This window comes from Sciurus carolinensis, chromosome 9, assembly GCF_902686445.1.
Source record: "Sciurus carolinensis chromosome 9, mSciCar1.2, whole genome shotgun sequence".
NCBI classification, from domain to species: domain Eukaryota; kingdom Metazoa; phylum Chordata; class Mammalia; order Rodentia; family Sciuridae; genus Sciurus; species Sciurus carolinensis.
In genome coordinates this window covers 19,387,699-19,393,099 of record NC_062221.1, presented here as the reverse complement: position 1 = coordinate 19,393,099, position 5,401 = coordinate 19,387,699, and positions in this window count along the sequence as shown.

Below are 5,401 nucleotides of genomic sequence, written 5' to 3'. Positions count from 1 at the left end.
TCTCACCTAGCAATATAATAGTGAAGAAAATGGACAGTACTTTCGTAAAACTGACATTTCAGTGATGCAGTGCTTAATGAAGTAGAGCTCTGAATTAGAACAGGTTGATGAGGTTGTAGAGTTAAGATTGAGGTTGTTAATGTGTACAGGATGATCAAAAGAAGTCTCTAAACGGACCCTTGTGCATATTGTGGGCTCTGTTTAACAGAAGGATTAACAAGTGATTGAGTGAAATAAAGCCATAGTAACCAGTATCATTTCAAAATTATGTAGATCATGACTGTTTCAGATCGTTGTTTCTAGTTTTCGAAATTTAAAATTGACTAAAATGGAATTTTTAAATTTAAATTTGGAAATTTTAACCAAAAAGGGATTCTCCAAATAAACCCTCATTCTCCATCATAAGAGGGATTATTGGGGGCTGGGGTGATAGCTCAGTCAGTAGAGTGCTTGCCTTATAAGCACAAGGCCCTGGGTTCGATCCCCAGCACCCCCCCCAAAAAAAAGAGGAATTGTTGGGGGGTGGGTATTACAGAGAAAATTGTTACAGAAGGAGGACAGTTTCGCAGACTTAGGGTTTCAATTGATCACTTCCTGAGGAAAGAATTGAAGTTCAATTAAATTCTTGATGGCCAGACAATAAATAGAAGGGAAATTGAAAAACAAAGTAAGTTTGGATGAGGTAAAAAAAGAGATGCAGGAGTTCTGAAAATTGGAGCTTGAAAATGTGTAGAAATTACACCTGGAGCAGTCTTGAGGGGGGAAGCTTGAGAGTCTGGGACAAAAGGAATTCCATTGCTTCAAATCCCTGTTTTACTTCCAGAAGAATCAAAAACCATTGAGTCATTGAGTTACAACTAAATGTTACCTGTGCTAAATACTTGGAAAATTTTGGTGTGGGGGGAAGGAACTATTCTGTGGTAAGCAGGGTAAGGGAAATTTATGGGACTAGAGTAATTAACCATGTGGTCTGTGCCTGGCACCAGGGCCTGTCCTGGACTTGCACAGCCCTAAGAATGTGGGCCTCCAATTTTGCATCGTAGGTACTTTTGTTCTGATCCCTCCCTGATGCAGGGCATCAGGAGTTTACGAGTCTCTTTGACCATCAGAGTTTTCCTCCCTCCCACCTCTGCCTCTTTTCCTTTCCAGAAAAACCTTTTATCTGCTTGCTTTTCCTTCCATAATTAACTTTCAAAGATTTGAGTGGCAACTAGTGTTAATAGGGAAAAAATCTATTTCTCTACTGTACCTGCTATGATAAGAAATTGGTCCATTCTTCCAGCAGTTACCTCAGACCTGGTTGATTCTCTCTGTAGAAGACAGTGGAAAAGAAACTGGGGATAATTTGGTTTGGGCATGTTATATAGTCAAGAGATTACAAGCAGCTGATGAGGTGGTATAGGAAGAGAAGTAACAAAGCCAGAAGAGGAGGGTAAAATAAAAATCAGGTAGCCAGGTGAGGGTGGAGGCTAGCAGGTGAGGAATGGCCATCCAGAAGTCCTTGCCCAATGACATGGGCCAGATGGGTGGATGGTCTGCGTTTCTTGTTGGGTCATTATCCAGGCTTGAGAAGGACTGTCACTCAAAGGCTATGATAGGTGACCTAAGTGACCACTTGGGTGTGCTGAGCCTAGAACAGAGACTCCTTGCAGTAACATGAAAGACTGACAGGCAGTGCTTCTTGTCAAGAGCATGGCAGTGCTGGGCAGGATTGTCGTGGCAGTGACCCATGCCCAAGTAGAACCAACTGTACATCTTAAAACCTACAGATCTGCTGAACACAACACTGATTACTTAACCTCTTTTAAAAATTTTTATTTTTTGTGGCGCTGGAGTACCTTTTCCTTTTCTATCCTTCTCTAATTCAGTGTGTATCCCCCTCAGCTGTTCCGTCCTTGCACTTTGCTCATGTCATTCTCCCACATTTTCCCTTACCAATAAACCTCCATGGGTGCCCTCTTGGAGCGCGCTATTGAAGCCTGTCTATTCTCCGAGCCTTTGCTAAGTAATCTCTTGACTCACTCCCTCAGCTGTGCCCCTCAGACACATTGTGAGCACTCCTTTGCTGTTAAAGTGAATGAAAAGAACTTGGGAGTTTGGCAGACCTCAATTGGATTTCCTATCTGTATATCTGACTAGCTTTGTGATCTATAATAAGCCAATTTCTCTGAACCCAGTGTCTTAATCTGATAATTTGAGAAAACTTACCTTGCAAGTCTGTTGTGTGATGGGAAATGTGTAAGATGTGTGGAGGAAGTCTTTAGGACAATTCCTGGTAGATAGTAGATATCTAGTACACATTGACATATGTTGTTAGTTTTTTCCTTGCTGACACTGAGCAGAAGTGGATTTAGAAAAGAAATCAGGAAACCAGGAGTGGGAGAATAAAGGTAAGATTGGAGACATGTTGAGGCCATGTATGAAGCATATACAGAGCATTCCAAGTTGGCATATGCCCATACCCAAAGGTAAGACAGAAAAGGATCAGATGCCAGAGGAGTCATGAGAGATTGTGCAAGATGCCAGTGACCAGTGGTCCGGGCCAAGATGTGGTGGCCACTGACAGTGCTGAAATCAAGAAGTACATGCACCAAATGTGTTCTTGATCATGGTGCAGTTAAAAAAAAAAAAAAAAACACAGGTAGTATTGTACACCCTTGGCCAAGTCCTGTTCTAGATGTACCATCTCATTTAGTCCTCACGATAGCCCTGTGAGTTAGGTGTCACTATAACTGTTCCCAGTCTAGAGATGAGGATACTAAGGCAGGTAGTTTAAATGACTTGCCTAAAGCAACATAAGTAGAAGAGACTTGATGCCAACCTAGGCATTCTGGCTCTGGAACCCATGTATTTAACTACCTACTGCTAAATATCTCCAACCAGAGATATTGCTATTCCAGAGGTAAACCAAAGGATAGGCAGCTAGCCAAGGGCCAGCCAGCCAGAGTCCTTTATGGTTATTAGTATAACAAATGATTAACATTCCACTTGTGAAGGTCTATTTTTTTCCTGGTCCTGTGCCAACAGATTTCGTCTGCCTTCTCTAAGTCCCATAAATATTATTCAAGTCATTATTGTACTTATAAATGAAAAGGAAGAAATGGGGTGCATGTCCCACCCACTCTCCTGGCCACTGAGGGCAAACTTTTTTTTTTTTTTTTTTTTGCGGTGCTGGGGATGGAACCCAGGGCCTTATGTTTGCAAGGCAAGCACTCTACCAACTAGCTATCTCCCCTGAGGAGAGAGGAGAGAGCTGGTGGTTCCAGAAGGGTGATCTGGATGGTCCAGCTGGGGGGTCCCAAATATTCCCAGGCCAAGAAGACAGACCTGCAACCCTGCCCTTTTCTCCAAGACTGAAGCCCCCCAAGCCCCATGCCATGCTTGTTGCTTTGAGAACAAACTGAGGCTGGAACTTTGTGGTCCCTGCTGAGTTCCATAGGGGCGGCTGTCACACACTTGTGCTCTTGGATGCCCCAAGGCCCACGTCCAGCTGGTCCCTTTTATCTCCAGGACTTTGGAAGATCAGGGGAGGGCTATCTGACTCCAAGTCAATGTCAGGATCAGAAGTGCTATCAGTTCATTCTGCACCTAGAATCCTTTACAGCCTTCTCTATTTTTCCTCATTGCATTCTGGGAGCCCAAATCTGACTTTTCTTGACCACTTTTCATCCCCATGAGTCTTGGGAAGTCCTGTTTTTTGTCTTTCCAGACCAACCCTGCCTAGAGAGGTCAGGATAGAACTACCTCATTTGGCAAATTAGTTCCCAAGTCAGAGAATTGAATCATGGTTCCTATCAGACCAGGAAAAGGAAAGAAAAATGGGGCTCCTGGGATTTTTTTTTTTTTTTTTCATCAAAAGAGAACTACTTTCTCCATTTGTTCCTCAACCCACAATTATCTAACTTCTGATTCAAGGCCTCCACTGAAACACCTCTTGCTGAGATTACAAGTGACTTTCCAGTGCTAAATTCAGGGGACATTTTTTGATGTTCAGCTCACATCCTCTTCTGTACTCTGCTGTGATAGTCACTTCATCTTCCATTGCTTCCAGGCCATAGTTTGTTTCAGGATCATTTCTCTGACCCACTCCCCTGCCCCAACCCATTTGCCTATTTCTTTTTCTCGCCCTGGTCTATAAATGTGGGTCTTCTTCAGGGGCCATTCACAACCCTCCTGAACCTACGTTTTCCTTGGATGATCTTACTACCAATGAAATGCCGGAGGCATGGGGGATGCTACCATACCCTTGACTCCATCAGCTTGATTTGTTTGGGGTTTTTTTGTTTGTTTTAGATAGGATCTTCTGTATTACCCAGACTGGTCTTGAACCTGTGGGCTCAAGTCATCCTTCCCACTCAGTCTCCCTGAGCAGCTAGCACTGTAGGCATGTGCCACCCTGCCTAGCTTACCCATCACCTTAAGATAAAGATTATTTGCATATAGGAGACTTCTGCCCATATAAGCATCTCAAATTCAAGTGCATCAGTTGAACACATGCAGGCTTTTCCTGCACCACCCCAACGTGCCCTGCCCTGACCCACCCCACTCTGTCCTCTCTGTTGCTGCAGTTGAGGTGCTGCCCTCCACCCAGTTACCCAAACACAGAACCTGAAAGTCATGTTTGGCTTCTCTTCTCTGGCCCTCCCAACTCTCTCAATATCTAGGAGCTGAAATTCTACCTCCTGAGTATTTTGAATTTGTCTACTTCTCTCCACAGACAGGAGAGACCTAGTGTCGGCCAACATCATCTCTCATCTAGGTGACCAACAGCCTCGGTCCCCTCCAATCTGGTCTCCTCTGCTTCCTCCATCCTAGTCAGAAACTTTTTAGAGCTCAAATGCAGGGAATACCAAGACCAGATTTCAGCTTTCAGCCCTTCCTGTGACCTTCACTACTCTCAGGATAAACTTGAAGCCCCTCAACAAGACATTGAAAGCTCTCTGTAATTCTGTTTCCCATTTTTCTTGGCACTCCAAACTTGCTCTCCATTTGTGCCAATTTTCTTCTGGTTTCATAATCACAGTGCCTGGCTGGTTTTTTGTTTTTTGTTTTCCCTCCCAGAGTTTAATAACCTCAAAGTCACCTCCTCCAGGGAGCCTTCTGTGATCCCATAGACTGGATTAGATGTTTCGCCATAGTGCTCCTATATTCCTTGTGAATATTTCTGTCACTGAATTTTCAATATTGATTTATGACTATTTCCATGGGTATCATCACTAGTTGGGGAATTCTTGTTGATGGCAGGACCTGTTGAATTCCCAGGATCTAGCAGTGGATGCTTGTTGAATAAATCTGAATGAATTTCCCGAGGTTAAATTGCAAAGAACTTCTGAAACTGGAATCAAACTTTCTTCTACTCTAAAACCCATATTTATTCCACAATTGTATTTGCACATTAGTG